The 16872-nt window shown below is 40.6% G+C and overlaps 1 long non-coding RNA gene across 1 annotated transcript in view; it reads right to left on the bottom strand.

Annotated features, from left to right (window-relative positions):
- Positions 1-719: 719 nt before the first annotated feature.
- The window catches only part of LOC134809991 (uncharacterized), a 236134-nt gene continuing 219981 nt past the window's right edge, over positions 720-16872 (bottom strand). The window contains exons 2-3 of the long non-coding RNA XR_010157044.1: positions 3813-3903; positions 720-974 (exon numbers count right to left, since the gene is read on the bottom strand). This is a non-coding gene — a long non-coding RNA (uncharacterized LOC134809991). The remainder of the gene's footprint in view (positions 975-3812; positions 3904-16872) is intronic.

Genomic DNA, 16872 nt, shown 5'->3' with positions numbered 1-16872 from the left:
ATATATACGTATATAGTCACAGGTTATAAATATTTTGGTCCACAATGGCCAGCATATATAACAATGGTCCCATAAGATTATAATACCCTATTGTTACTGTATCTTTTCTATTTTTAGATATGTTTAGATACACAAATACCATTGTGTTACAATTCCCCACAGCATTCAATATAGTAACAAGCTGTACAGGATTGTAGCCTAGGAGTCATAGGCTATACCATATAGCCTAGGTGTGTAGCAGGCTATACCACCTAGGTTTGTGTAAATATGCTCTATGACAGCAGTCCCCAACCTTTTTGGCACCAGGGACCAGTTTTGTGGAAGACAATTTTCCCCAAGCAGGGAAGGGGGATAGTTTCCAGATGAAACTGTTCCACCTTGGATCATCAGGATTAGATTCTCATAAGGAGCACACAACCTGGATTCTTTGCATATGCAGTTTGCAATAGGGTTCATGCTCTTATGAGTATCTAATGCCTCTGCCGATCTGACAGGAGGCAGAGCTCAGGTGATAATGCTGGCTCACCCACCACTCCTGCTGTGTGGCTCAATTCCCAATAGGCCACAGACCTGTACCAGTCTGTGGCCTGGGGTTTGGGGACCCCTGTTCTAATCTATCTTTTTAGCAAAGAGAAAACATGTCTCAGGCTCAGAGCCTTGGCAGGTATATTAGCTATCTATTGCCACATTAATATCTGTAGGAAACAAAAACAACTCAGTGCCTTTCAACAACAAACTTTTATTTAGCTCAGGAATCTGCAGGTCTGTCTTTAAGACCAGTGGTTCTTTGTTCTTGGTCTGGACTTGCCTCAAAGTCATGCGGTTACATTCACAGCTGGTTCTTGGCTGGGATGACTGGACTCTGCTTCATGTATTTCTCACATCTTTTCAGTACATTATCCCAGGCATGTTCTCATTGCAGAGGAGCTATCCCAGTCACACAAGAGTTTTTCACGCTTCTGTATGTGTCAAATCTGCTAAAACAACATTGGGCAGAGCAAGTGTTATGGCTGAATTCAGAATCAAGAGATGGAGACAGGAACTTGCCTAGTAGTGAGGGAGACCCAAAGTCATGTGGCAAAGAGGATGACACAAGGTGGGATGAAAGATTCATTAATGGTCTCAGTGCATCTACTAGAGCAGGCAAGGTTGTCTAGCCAGAATTTAGTAGAATGTCTTTTGTTGTATTTTTTAAACTTTCTTTTGTGCCAAGTGATGAAGGTTTTCAATGACGGTAGTAATACAAAGTTTCTTTTAAAAACAAATTTGAGACAAATGTAGGTGAATGTAAAAAAATCTTTTTCAAAAAGTAGGCCATGTTATACAGAGGTATGGCAAAAGTTAACAGAGGAAGGGAGTGACAAGTTAAGAAAACTGAAACAGGATGACTGTAATTGAGACTGCAAGCAGGGGATGCATGCAAGAAATGTTGCAGACTAAGCAAAATCAGGTTACTCCATGTGAACACACTCCATGTGTTCTGCTGAGTTAGGCTAAACAAACATTTGTTGAGTGTCAACTACCTGCTTGACACAGTAGCAGAAGCCCGAGTAATAAAGATGAAAAGCTCAAAATCCCTCCTAAGGCAGTAACTATAACTTTGACATACTAGGGTAAACTGTACATATAGTTGCTGTGTTTCTGGGTATCTACAGAAATAGCACTAAGCTTAGGCTGGGAAGTGGGCTTTGGGAAAGGACTTCCCAGAGAAGGCTCTGGAAGGATGAATAGAGGGTGCCCTGGTGAAAAGGGTAAGAGAGGCAAGAAGGGGGGTCTCCAGGCTTGAGCCTTTAAAAGCATGCAGAATATAAAATTCTCCTTGGAAATTTCATTCTTACTGAAGCTCCATGTTTGAGACAGGACATGAGACTAACTGTTGGAAGCAGCCAGGCGTAGACATCTCTAAGCTAGAACTCTGAGTTAGGCAGCTTAGAATTTATCCGGTTATGAACAACAGGGAGTCATGGAAGGTTCTTAAGCAGAGAAAAGACACAGTTAGTTTCGTGTTTTAGAAACTTGCCCACCTATCCCTGCATCCAAAGAGATATCACATCTAATCTAGCCACATTTCGCTATATATAAAAATACACAAGCAGCCATGTGTCACTTAATGATGGGTATACATTCTGAGAAATGTATCATTAGGCAATTTTATTGTTGTATAGGCATCATAGAGCAGGGGTCCTCAAGCCCCAGGCTATGGACTGGTACCAGTCTATGGCCTGTTAGGAACTGGGCAACACAGCAGGAGGTCAGTAGCAGGTGAAAAAGCATTATCAGCTGAGCTCTGCCTCCTGTTAGATCAGTGGCAGCATTAGATTCTCATAGAACCATGAACCCTATTGTGAACTGTATATGTGAGGGATCTAGGTTGCATGCTTCTTATGAGAATCTAATGCCTGATGATCTGAGGTGGAATAGTTCCATCCCAAAATCATCCCCCAACCATCTGTGGAAAAATCGTCTTCCACAAAACCGGTTCCTGGTGCCAAAAAGGTTGGGGATGGCTGGATTAGAAAGTATTAGAGAAGTGTTACAATGTATACACAGGTCAAGACATCACAGAATAACCCACCCTCCATGCCCAATGTACCCCATAAATATACACAATTATTATTTGTCAATTAAAAATAAACAAAATTTAAAAAGAGAAAGTGTTAGAGAAGTGTTAAAATACTAGCACCCAATTCAGAATGTCTCCCTGAAATAATTAGACAGAATGAAATGAAACTGCAAAGGGAATAATTGTCTCACTTCATAACTCAAATGTGATTTATAATAGTTTACATATAAAATTACCTCTCCCACACTTTGTGATAGACTGCCCTAGTTCTCACCATTTCTAACTTTTTTGTGAACAAAGGATGCTTCCAAAATTGTCTTAGGCTCATTGCCTAAAAACTAAAGCCCAAATTTGATTCAAATTCTAGGTGTTCCATGATTGGTCCCAGCTTTGCTCCCCACCCCACGCTTACACCCACTGTCCCCCTTCTTTGCATAACCAATGCAACAACCCAACTTCTTCAATGTTTATTGAGCACCAATGGCAGCTGCTTAGGCAGAGCCAGACCCTAGCTAGGAGGTGGGGGAAAAGGTGATGATTAAGATGCAGCCTTCACTTTTATCAAGCTCTCAGCTTCTAAGTAAAACATGGAAGCAGCCACATAACTCTACTGTAGTGTGTAAAAAGTAATTCCAGAAAACTATAGAAATCCATAGGATTGGTATCTAACACAAACAGTCAGAAGTAGGTGAAGCTTGAATTAGAGATGGATCTGAAGGGGAATTCATGCCATTATATAAAACGAAACCTCTCCAGAGTCTTCTGCCACAATCTGGAATAAGTATATACTTTTCTGGACCCCCATTGTACTTCATAGCACATCTTTTATTATTTATACTTCATTCATCCATTCTCTTAGACTATTGACTCTTTGAGAACATTGATCATTTATCTTTGCACCCACCACAGCAGTAGCAGGTCATGAAGCAAATACCAGATACTGGCACATGTTTGGTTGATGGATGGGTGAATAGATGGATAAATAGATGGGTGAAAGAGAAGCTTTTGGCACGTTTAAGTGTCTTCATTTAGGTAGCTACCTAATCCTGCGATTCCCAAATCTGGCAGCCCATGAAGTGTATTTAGGGAGCTTTAAAATATATATTCCCTGGGACCTGCTTCCTTAGAATATTCTGATTTGACAGACATAGGGTGGGTCTCAGTAGCCTATATTTTAGCACACTTACCAGAAGATCCTGATGCATCTGGTCCAAGGACTGCATGCTTAGGGATCATAAGGCTAACTCACCTGAGTGTCACACTGGCTCCATACTCTCAGGTGTCCTATTTTTGAGATGCTTGGCCTCCTTTTCACTGATGGTTCAGCCTACTCAAATAATCTGCAAGAGGAAAGTACACTTATGACTTGGAAAATTCCATAAGGAGTTGTAACAGTAGTAATAACAATAATGTACTGCCATGTGTTATGTATCTAGCAAGCATCTGGCATTCTGCTGAGTGCTTTTATAGATAGCTGCTTATTTAATCCTATCAGCAACCTTAATAAGGCAGGTGCTCTTTGGTATCCCCAGTGTACAAATGAAGAAACAGAGGCACAGGGAGGCTAAGTAACCTCTCTGTGGTAAGGTTGGAACTCAAATGCAATTCTATCTGACCTCAGAGTCCCATGACCACAGTGTGTGAAACTGACATGCACAAGAACCACATAGGTATCCAGACTAAGAAGAGAACTGGTGGTCATGGGTCAAACTAAAGTTGGAAAAACCTCAGCTGGTTACAAAAAAGATCTTGGTGGAAGAGAATTTAAGGAAATGAAAAGAGCACTAGACAAGGAAGTTAAGCAATCTGGACTCAAATCCTAGTGCTGTCAACAACAAGAATAGTAAGCACTCATATATCGTTTACTATGTGCCAGCCCCTATTCCAAGTGCCTTACACATGGAAACTTACTTAATCTTCACCACAATCCTGTGAGGAAAGCACTGTTATTACCACCATTTTACAGCGAGGTAACTGAGGCACAAGGAGATTAAGCTAGCAAGTAGAGAACTGGGACTCAGACCCAGACCACCTAGCTCCAGATCCCACCAAACTCTTAGCCACCAAGCTGCATAGTAATTAACCATGTAAACTGCGGATGTTTCCATCCCTTCCCCTCATCTAGGCCTCACATAAAAAATGGAGGAATTGGCTTAAATAATCCTCACTGTTTCTTCCAATTTTGCTATTTTGGAGTCTAATTTTATTTAAAGATCATTTAAAAAGAGTAAAGATTCCCCTTTTCTGTAAGAATATTTTTAAAAGCAGATGATTTCTTGAGGAAGAATTAGATAAAGTCTTGCTTGAAGCCAAAGAGTGCAGTAGGCAACCTCTCAAGGTCAAGAAGTGATGATAGCACAACCATAGGAACTTTCTAGGAACCAAACAGAGTGAGCTCCTTGCTTCCAAGGACACGTTACAGCCAAAGACCTTAAAAAGCTCATTGTCCATCACCAAACATTTAACAGGTCCAATTTTCCTGATTTCTTTGAGAGACACAACCTATAACAAATCAACTCAAGCAAACAAGAATTTCAAAGGAGTCAATGCAGTTGGTTTAAATCTGGGCTCTGTCGTATAAGCTATGTGACAGTGGGTAAGTTACTTGACCTACCTGAGCCTTGATTTCCTCATTATTAATGTCAGATAATAACAGTACCTTTCTCACAAGGTTGTCAAAAGATTTAAGCAAGATAATACGAGTAATTGTGGATACAAACAATATTAATAATAACAATAACAGCAATAATAAAATACTTGCATACTTAGTACGTAATGTTAGGTATTGTTCTAAGCAGTTTACAGTCTCCTATCCAATCAAAACAAATCTATAGCAACCTTGAAAAATGATCTCACACCCTCTTCTTGGACCCACAATAATGGGTAACTCACTAACTTCCATGTTCTCTATCTGGAATATGATCTTTACGAGGGTGGAAATCATCCTTTCTCATTACTTATGTATCTTCAGTACCCAAATATCTTTTCCCAAATAATTTCTCAAAAATCGTATGAGTGAGCTATATGAAGGATTAACCATACCGTAGGTTTGTTATTGTTATTAACGGAAATAGTCGACATCAATTGAGCATATATAACATTAGTAACAATCGTAATTAATGACATGAGCACATGTAATGTACTACTCTATAGAGATAATCTCACATAACCCAGTGAGATACGACTATTTTATTATCACTAGTTTTCAAAATTCCTATATAATAGAACAGGGATGTCAACTAAGCAGTCTGACCCTGACATTTGTGTCCTCACAATGCCATATTGTCTCTATGGGATGTGACACGTCAAGGACCCTAGCAGTTAGCATCCTTCACTTTGTAGTAATCTGCTTTTCATCAAAATCTTTTCACTGCATTCAGAGTGAAGTGCACACAGCCAGAACTTTAAAGACCTTAATGTCTTGGTGCCCATCATATATTTTCACTGAGCTTCCCAGACTCCAACTTAAATAACGAATTATGCCCTGCAGTTCAGGTTCTGCACGAAGTTGCAGATGATGCGTTGCTGGTTAGCATGTCAGCTGAAGGACAATATATTTTAATGCAAATGCAATGAGCTGGAACGACAGTATTTTCTCCAAGAGCCTTAACTAGGTTAGCATGACCTCCGAAGGGGCCAGAATTATAACAGCAAAATTAGAATAGAAAGGCTTATAGAGATTTCTATGCTAATAAGCCATGTTTTACTGGAATGATTATGTTCAGCACAATGGCCATTTGCCAACTTCAGGCTGGGCATCGTTTGGTCAGGTGACCAACAGAAAATTATGAGTCAGAAAGTGCTGGAGAGGCCACATTCAGGAGATGACATACTAAAAGTGGTGACAGAGGTAGGATAAAAGTGATAGGACCCCAAAGAAAGAGGGTTTCCTACAGGAATCATAACACATAGTTTTTCTGCATTGCAGTTTGTGTCATGCTACAGTAAAACTCCTGTTTGAGAGTTGATAAGAGCCATATCCCCCTGGGACCTGAAAACAGGGATGAAAGAGGAGAGAAAAACAAGAAAATAGTTCTTTCCAGATTGAGGAATTTCCTCACACATCTAATCATTGCTCTGGGCTTGGAGACTCTGTGTTCTGCTGAAATGAGGGGGAGAAGCCATTTTCTTTGACTCGGCCCAACACAAAGCTCATCATCCCTTACTTATACTTGTTTTGCTTTGGAATTTAGAGAATTGACAGAAGCCAAGCTGATTAGACAGAGAACTTTGTACAGACAAAAACTAAAAAACAATTAAGTCTGACTTTCTCTAGTCTACCCACACATGTGTCTGTAAGAGTCAACAACAATCAAAGAAGGAAAGAAATTACTAAAGATGTACCACAGTGCCCCTTGGTATTTAAAATGCCATCTGAACAGATTTTTAATGGTTTTCAAAAGATGCCTTGGCACCTCCCCAGAAATACTGAATCATAATCACAAGGGGAAACAGAGGAGAAATGATCTATATTTTCAAACTAGCTGTCCAGATAATTCTGATGCAGGACTAGATTTAAGAATCTCTGCTTGGGACCATAATTCCTCACACAATCACACATAGGGAAAGCAATGCTGCTATTCTGGGTTCATCTTACCCAGTATTCAGGCTCTCAGTGCAGAACAAAGAGCCATGATCCAAGGAGCATAGCTGTTATCTCTCCTGACATTGACCTCAAACAACATTCAAACAATTAATAATCACCTAGCACCTAATATGTGCCAGGGACTTTTACATATATTATTTTGTTTCAGTCAAATGTTAATGCCACTTAAATATTTAAAAATTCAATATATAGAGATATTACTCTTAGAATTATTTAAGAACAACAACATTACAGGTAATTGGATCACACCATTTTGTTCACACTTCAACTTGGATGAGGATGTAAAATGAATTTATTTTTCCTGTAACTGACCTTTCATTTGTCTATAACCTTCATCTGACAGTTGGTAGAAAAATAAACTAAAGGACCAATCTAGTTTAAATCCAGTCTGTTCTTATTATCTGCATGGTCATTTTAGGCGATGTCAGTCTCGTTTGAATAAAAATGGTTTAATCTCTCATATAACCTCTCTCCGTTTCTCCATGAAGATAAATTCTGGGTACAAAGGTGATGAGAGGGATATATGGCTTACAAGCATTTGTGGTGGTATATAGGGTAGTGGGATGGCCTCCTGCCCACTCTGGTCCAGGGAGCACCTCCCTTGGCCACCTGGTTGCTGCTTGCCCCTCTGGCCTTCATGGTAAAAATGGAAGCTGGCCTGACATACATTGTCATTTGTTCTCCTGCCTCAACTAGTATACAGAGCTGGGGTTACCTGAGCTTCATCTTGCCTACTGCTAGCACCACAGACTTCTCTAAGGTTTGGCTGGAATTCCACTCACCCTACCTGGTGGGTCTGACCTGCAGTCTTTACTGCAGTGCCAGTTTGTCCCAACCACTGAAACCCACTCTGGCAAGATCCCCAAGCACACTCTCAGGTTGCTTCCAAGTCCAGCCTCCACCACACTGGACTAGGAGTTTCATCCTGTGCCTTAGGCTGGGGAAGAAGCAATCAGCGTTGTCTCTATTTGTCTAATGAGCCTCCTGTGCCAAAGCCGAGATGAGAAAAATAGGACCATGTGTCTTTGTTCTATTCTCCTGCTCTCTTCTCTTTTCTTCTGATTCCCACTATCTTTGAAGCTGGAAAAGGGTAGGCTCTTCCACTTGGCCTTCCTGTGGAGACCTCTGGCTCAGATAAAGCATGCCCTTGATATGCTAAACAGGCAGCTAAAAGAATTGAGGCAACCCTCTCTCCAGACTACAGCCTGGTTATTTGTGGATGTTCCCTTTGGTCTGTATCCATTCTCTGGCATTCCTAATCTCCCTCTTCCTTCCTTTAAGCAATAGACTCCTCTAATCATCTAGGGCAGAGCCCAGGTAATTAGGAAGACAAAAGATAAAAATATAAATGATTTTTTAAAACTGTTATCCCATTAAATATGTGTGGGTGACCTTTATTATTTTCAAAAGGAGTTTTACTTTGTCAGGAAGGCAAAATGGATCTTCTTATCTGCGTTTTACAGAAGACACTGAGGCACAAATTGTCATATGATTAGTAAATGGTCTATAATATTGCCCCTTTGTTTATTCCTTGGGCCATCTTCTTTTTATGATACATATTTCTTTTCTAGATTTAGTGATTTGTTTAGCCAATGCTGCTTCCTCAAGTAATGAGTCCCTTTAGATAGGACCAAGTACTACATGGATAGTCCTATTATTTTTCCTACCGACTCACACCCTACTGCCATAAAAGGCCCAAGTCAGACATCACTTCTCCCACATCACTCTCATTACCTTGCTGTACTTCGAGATTATTTTTAACCCGTCATTCAAACAGCATCATTTGACCCACGATCCAATGTAGCAATGTCTTGTGTTCCTTTCTTGCTTATCTATCGTCTGTGCGTATCTGCTCTCAACTGGTCTGTAAGCTGTTCTGCAAGCTCTTTGAAGGCAGGGACTGTGCTTTATAAAGTCCACTCCAGCGGTTAAGACAAGAGAGATTCTGAGGCTAGACTGCAGATTCAAATCTCATTCCTGTGCATGTTACTTAACATCTCTGAGCCCTTATCCCCCTACCTCCCACCTATAAAATAGACATAATAAAATGCCTGCTCACAGGGTTTTATTGTGAGGATTAAATAAATATACTTACAGCATTTAAAACAGTACAGGCACATAAGTGCTATATGCCTGTTTGATATTTTTATTCTATTCTCCTTAGCACATAAGACTTAGTTCAAAGCTGATACTTGTTAGTGCTCCTAAGTTGAACCATTTTCTAATAGATTATTTTTATTTTAGTATTTTATTTTAAATAAAATTGCTGAGATACAAAGCTAAATTTGTCACCAATAAAATCCTTCAGCTAAATGAGTTTATGAGAGTCTAAGAAATAATTTTGTCACAAAAATAGATACTGCCCCAAGTGCCACATCTCGCACACACAAAAAGACAATGATAAGGATGACAATTTTCATCATATTCTGACATCTCTAGATTACACAAAGAAAGTGTTTTCTTAACTTTATCCCCTTTAAGCATCACCATACCTCTGAGAGGTTAGTAAATCAAGGACTAGGGCTTTCATTTTACAGGTGGCGAAACTGAGGTATAGGAAGTCAAGTGGTTGAACTACATCACTGAGAAAGTTATCAAGAGAGGCACAGCGGAACTCAGAACTCTCCTACCCCTAGATGCACATCAGTGCCCCGGGCCAGCCAGTAACAAAACACTTTAATGACCATCGGCTCACCTGATCCTCATAGAAACTCCCTGAGCTTCTCAAGAAAGGCATTATCATCCCTATTTTGCAGGCAAAGGCACTGTAGTTGTGGAGGCTAAAAAATGGCAGAGCCTGGGCTATAGCCCAAGCCTTCTGATCCAGAACGTCATGTTCCTTTATCTCCTCATAGCACCCAGCAACGCTGTGCAGTAAGGCAGGGGAGGCTCTGCAGCCTGTTGCTTCCAAGATCTGTTGTGGCCTCGGACCGACTTTGGTCTGGATCCCATCTTGCCACGTACTAGCTGTGTCACCTTAGTAAAGTTGTGGGTCTTTCTGGGCCTCTGTTTACTTATCAGTAAGATGAAGATAATACTAGCACTTTCCTTATGAGGTGGAAAAGAGAATTAAACTGGATAGTCTACATGGATGCTGTCTGCACAGTATCTGGCAACTAGTAAGAACTCAGTCAATAAGACTGTGGAAAATACCTACTCCTCACTCATCCCATTTTGACGTGCAGGAACTTCAGCTACACCAACATTCCTGGCTTCTCTTCCCATTCTCACTCACATTCCCCATGGGAGAGGAGAGATTTATCAGAGTGTACATTTGGAAGAATACATTGAGATCTGTTCTCGGTCATGCATTAGGTGCAACAAAGAAGGACTGAAAACCTCTTAGGCACAGTATTAACATATCCCTTGTTGCCTCATCCCTAAGCCAAATCCTCCAACCTCATATTCATCAATAATGGACCTGATATTTTGATATCGATTGTTCTGATTCTTATATCTGTCTCTTCATTGGCTTTGGACTTAGAGAAAGATGTAGGTACCATCTACTGATTCCCTAAAAGCCAAACTAATATTAGCTGCTGCTATGATCATTAATATATAAAAATTGTTTCCAAGCAGAATTGTCAAAGGTCTCCAGCTTTTTGCTTTACATCAGATGGCTAGTGTGGCTCTGAAAGGTTTGGCTGCTACATTTCAGCAGCAATCAATGGTCTGCAGCACCGGAAGTCAGATACGAACCAAACCTTCGTCTCTAACACATCCCAATCTTAAACCTTAGGAATGTGTTGAAGACAAAGCTGACTTGAGACATTGTCTTAGGGCCTTTTTCTGTGAATGAGCCACTGTGGTTAGGAACCAAAGTCCAGCTAAATCTCGGTCATGTTCTCAATGTTCTGCTGGGTGGGTTTCACCTTGGGTGTCCCCAGAACTTTGTCAGAGCAGATGGGGAATTCTAGGAGGGTGACTAGACGTTCAGCTATTTTGGTTCTCCAATTCTCCAGCAGCCTGGTGTCTGAGCTGAGAGAAATGGGTTGTTTCAGAGTACAAGAGAGTGCCAGTGGCAAGGGCTTCCACATGTCTATTTCTGGCTGTCCCCTGATGCTGTGTCATTGGAGGAGCTGTGACATCACAGCCTCTGCCTTTTTCCAAGGCCTGACACTATAGGTGACTCACAGAAAATGTCTGCTGTAGATGCCAGCCTGGCTTAATACACACAGCCAGAGAGAGTCACATAGAGTGACTTGTGCTGGGGTTGGGTAGGGGCAGGAAGGTAATCATAATATCAGGACTAGCAGTGACCTTAATTGCCCTCTAGTAAAAACTTCAAAAAAAGCCTGAGCCCTTGCCACAACATTCCTATAAGTGGACCTCTATGCTCTGTTTGTACATCTCCAAGGACGTTGAACTCATTACCTCCCAAGCTACTTGTAACAGGATGATTTAAGCCACAAGTAACAGTATATTTAGGCAAACTTCTCAAACTTCTCAGTTAACAACAAGTCTACAGGGAAGTGACACCTGAGTTGGTTAGGGGCTCAAAAGAGTCACCAAGGACCAAGATTCTTTCTACCTTGTTGGAAATTGGTGATGGTTTTCCTCATTGGATCAAGTATCTTTGTCCCATATATACTATCAAAAGCAAGATGAAAATTGATGCACACAGCAGGCATTTTCTCATATCTTCCCCTTTTAGGAAAAGTAGAAAACCATCCACAAACTCCAGGAAACTTCCCCCAGTACCTCACTGGTCAGAACAAGATTGTATGCTCATCCTTCCACCAATCATTCACAGACGAGTAGAGGATTGCTGCAAGTTGCCTTGGCCAATTGAAAATCATGCCTTGGAGATGGATCCACTGCTCTCTGAACAAAGAATAGTTTTATAAGCAAAGAGAAATGGAAAACAGCTATTTTATATATAGGCAACCAACCATGCTTGCACAGTAGCTCAATTCCCTGCTGAACTATTTTAAAATTCTTTATAATACTGAGCTGAAAACTGCTTATTAATGATATATCTCCCTAGCCATTGATTCTAGATCTACTCTGATGGCTCACATAAAATAAACACAATATGTTTCCATATGGTAACTTAAAACATATCTGAAAACTGACCATTCTATAAACATGTCCAGTTTTTTCAATCCTTCAGCATAGTACAGAACTCTAGAGGCAGACTGGCTGGGTTCAACTCCCAGTTCTGCTAGGTGGCCCTGGGAAAGTTACTTTAATCTCTTTGTACCAGATTCCTCATCTGGTACAAAGGACCAGCTAGACGGTCCTGGGAAAGTTACTTTAACCTCTTTGTACCAGATTCCTCACCTGAACAATAAATACAATAGCAGTGCTTACCTCATAGAGCAGTTATAAGGATTAAATAAGTTAATATATATGAAACACTTAGAACAGTACCTGGCACAAAGTTGGTACATTTAAGTGCCCACTATTACATAATAATTCAACATTTTTGGTTGCTTTCTGCTTTCTTCTGTCAGCATTCCATTTATCCGCATCTCTGTCAAGAAGTTGAAGCAGGGCTTTAAATCTAGATTCCTCCATACCCTATATTTTATTCTCAGTAATTCAATATGCCTTCATATTTTCAACCTGCATTTGTGCAGTTGATTTTTTTTGAACTTGAATGAGAGCCTTACATTTAACTCTATTTCATTTCATTGAAACACAACAGGGCTGAAATATGCCTATCACTCCAGGAAGGAGAGGTAGAGTGTCAAAACCTTAAATTCACCAGGCTAGACTGTTTTCCTCTCTAATGTTGCTTTCCTCATCCTCTCCACTTCTACCACATGGATTTCTCCCATTATTAAGCCTGGTCTAACAGCCTCATATCAACTCTGTGAGCTTAGGACAGGGCTGTGGGATGAATTCTGTTCCCCTGGCTCCCTATCCCTGCCAAATTCATATGTTGAAGTTCTAAACCCAGTATCCCAGAATGTAACTATATTTGGAGATATGTTTTTTAAAGGGGTGATTAAATTAAGATGAGGTCATTAGTGAGGGCCCTAATCCAATCTGACTGTCCTTATAAGACGGGGAAGTTTGAACATGCAAAGACACACCGGGGCACAGACTGCACAGAGGAAAGATCAGGTGAGGACACAGCAAGGAGGCAGCCACCTCTGCAAGCCAAGGAACACTGCTGCAGAATGAAATCAATTCTGCCAACACCTTGATCTTGCACTTTCAGCCTCCAGAACTATGAAAAATAAGCTTCTGTTGTATAGGCCACCCCAGTCTATGGTTTTTTACCCCTAGGAAACTAATACAGGCAGCCTGAGCTGGTTTCTTTTGCTTGCAATTAAGAACACTGCTTAAAATGTACCACTCATTCATCCTTTTCCACCTCCACCACCACTATGATCACCTTCTTCACTCTCCCTGTGTCTACCTCTTCTTTAATTATCCAGAGCAATCTTAATAGTCATTTATCTGCCTGGCCATACTTGCTTTACCAATCAGGGTGCCCTCATGGTCCATACTAATGCAAGTGTGGCTCTCAGAAAATCTACAATAGAGTCATTAGGAGGAAGGATTTAAAGTACACAGTCCTGGGCCCTATCAGGCCAATGGAAAGGCACTAGATTAGAAAGCTTCCCAGGGATTTTGTATCCACCTTTTGAAATACCTTTCTGTTACTAACAATTTGTTACTTTCACGGCTGGCTTCAAAAATCACTAATTGAAATAATGAGAGAAAAACTTGCCGTGAGGACTTGGAAAAGTCATTTTTTCTTTCTGGACCTCAGTGTTACCTTTAGTATAATGAGGGAGGTAAAGCCTAAGATCCCTTAAGTTTAGCACATTTAGGTCAGAAATAGGCATCATAGCAGGTTGATACTGAAGAATTTTCAAATCTCAAAACAAATTAAGATAGCACTCTTTCAGGTAAGGAATAGTGCAGACAAATAGTCTAGAGAAATAAGAATCAACTAGACCAGACAGAGGAAAACATTGGCCAATGGTCAGGCAAGAGGGTGAAAAGACAAAGTGTGGTTGATGGTCGGGCAGTCCCTTATAGAGCAAGTAACACCTCTAAGGCTTGCTACTCCAGGAAGCCCACCTAGACTAAATAATGCAGCAGGGTGATCCTCCTGTTTCCGATGCAGTGACCTAAGAGTGACCAAACGGAAGAAGAGGACCACAAGGCTATGGGGCTGCCTTTGATCACAAACATCTGGGAATAAAGGCAGAAGGAGGAGAGAGACTGTTTGTGCTGAAGAGGACTCAGCTGACCTGAGCAGCTGGACGAACATTAGCTCTGATACTCAAGTGTCCCCCAGTGACTAAGAGTGCAGCCAAGCTCTGGAAATTAGTTCTTCCTTCCCTTTGCATGAAAAATTGGCCAAGGGTCTGTCTAAAGGGGTGAGGGAGGAGTGGAATGGAGTGGACAGAAAGGGATGGAAGGGAGAAGATAGGATGGAGGTGGGGATGGGGAATTGAGAGGGAAAAAAAACAGCCCTGGGAAAAATCACCCTCCCTAGGTCAGTCAGCTGTGCTATCAGAGGCTGTAGCCAGCTTTGCACTAATTCATGGTCTTGTTCCAGTTTTGAATATACAATATAATTTTAAATCACGTTGTATTTGTCATTCTAAAAGCAAGGGACCTTTTGCCTTTGCTCACAAAATGAATGAAAAATCCAGTCATGCCATTAAATATAAAATGTCACAAAATCTAAAATATGGAGGGACAGATTGCTCCAAGGGAGTACTACCACTCTGGAATCCTAAAATTCAGGTCCTATTCCAGGCTTGTTTATTAATTTGCCATTAATATATTCATTTATTGGTTCATTCAGTCAACAAATATTTATTGAGAACTCTCAGTATGCTAGGCATCATGCTAAACACTGAACAAGACAGATTCAGTTCCTTTCCTTCCAAGGAGTTCCCAGTCCAGTGGAGAAGACAATACACAAAATACAAATAAATACTTATGCAGTTTCCTTTTGCATAAGTGCAATGGATGAGAAAGATAAGTGGTTATGAAAATGTTTGGTGGTCATGTCTTTTCTATGCAGAGTGAGGCAAGGTTTTCCTGAGTTCTGAGCTGGCCCTACCACTGCATCACATGCATGACAATTTTACTGGGCTAGTTCCTTCCAACTTGTTAGGCCTCAGTTTGCCTATTTGTAAAATGGCAAGGCTGTACTCATGAACTCCAATGTGTCTTTGTTACACTATGAGTCTTACATCTGTGAGTATATATAAATATTGTATGTTCATATAGAGCCCATTATGAAATGAATTTAGGGAAACTGGCAGAGAAAACAGGGTGACTTTTCCCAACACAGAGACCACTGGAACACAGCCCTCACCAGAGAACAATTTCTCCTCCCAGAACCTAGTCAAATGTACCATTCTGTCAGGGCCATCTCTGGGTTGGCAGCTTGCAAATTTTCTTCTCCCAGCCAAAAGCATATTTCACCTGCATGCAGGCAGAAATGACAGAATGGGGTTAGGATGTGGATAAGAGTGACATGGTTTTTTTCATCCACGGCACTGCAGAGGAGGAGGTGGCCAGGAATCAATGATGGTAACTTTCTGGGATGAGGCAAGCAGAGATGCCTATGAGGATGAGGATACTGTGGTTCACTGGGGCACATAGGTTCAGAGTCTAGAGAGATGGACTCAATCAGAAAGCTCAGGCTTGAGATCAAGTCTTGCAATGAAAATTCTATTTAATCTTAATCAAGTCATGGACTTTGTCTGGACCTTGGGTACACCTAAGAAAAAAAAGGATAAAACCACTTCCTTTAACTAATTTGATATTAATATGAGAATACAAATTTTGTGCTATATGTGTTAAAGAGATATTAAGACAGCCATCTCTGCTTCTCATTAGCAAGGATATAACTACAACTTTGGCTAAATGGGTTACCTTCAAGAAAGAGCCACATAATAGGCCAGGCACGGTGGCTCATGCCTGTAATCCCAGCACTTTGGGAGGCCAAGGTGGGCAGATCACTTGAGGTCAGGAGTTCAAGATCAGCCTGGCCAACATGGTGAAACCCCGTCTCTACTAAAAATACAAAAATTAGCTAGGCGTGATGGTGCACATCTGTAGTCCCAGCTACTCAGGAAGCTGAAGCAGGAGAATCGCTGGAACCCAGGAGGCGGAGGTTGCAGTGAACTGAGATCGCGCCTGTGCACCCCAGCCTGGGTGACAGAGCGAGATTCTGACAAAAGAAAAAAAAAAAGAAAGAAAAGAAAAGGAAGGAAAAAGAAAGAGCCATATAATAGAGGTAAACCATTATCTCAGGACTGCTATGATAAGAATGTATGCCAAAGTGCTTTGTAAACAGTAACGCACCATGCAAATACAAGGTATTATTGTAATTATAATAATTATTTTAAATTCTATTATAATTATAATTATTATTATGATTATTATAATTACCATACATGAATTATTCTTAACTGGGTGGGTGGATACATAGTTAGAGAAATGGATGGTCAGGCATTTTCAAAGTCACATAAAAGCATATGCCCTACCATCTAATTAATAGAGATTGCAAAAAGATCTTCTCTATGACTTTTGGCATGGAGAAATCTAAGAGAAACAAGCTCTCTATACACCTACATTATACATGAGTTGAACTCTGGTAATGGTCTGTAAAATGTCAATAATTTAAGTGAATGGTGCAGAGCATTTTAATAAATATTAAGTTATTTGGTATTTACAAGGTAATGAATTAGTTAAGAATGGTTCCATTATTCAATAT

The sequence above is a fragment of the Pan troglodytes genome, chromosome 4, assembly GCF_028858775.2.
Source record: "Pan troglodytes isolate AG18354 chromosome 4, NHGRI_mPanTro3-v2.0_pri, whole genome shotgun sequence".
Lineage (NCBI taxonomy): Eukaryota > Metazoa > Chordata > Mammalia > Primates > Hominidae > Pan > Pan troglodytes.
The sequence above is the reverse complement of the archived record's forward strand: the minus strand, read 5'-3'. Positions and strand labels throughout refer to the sequence as shown.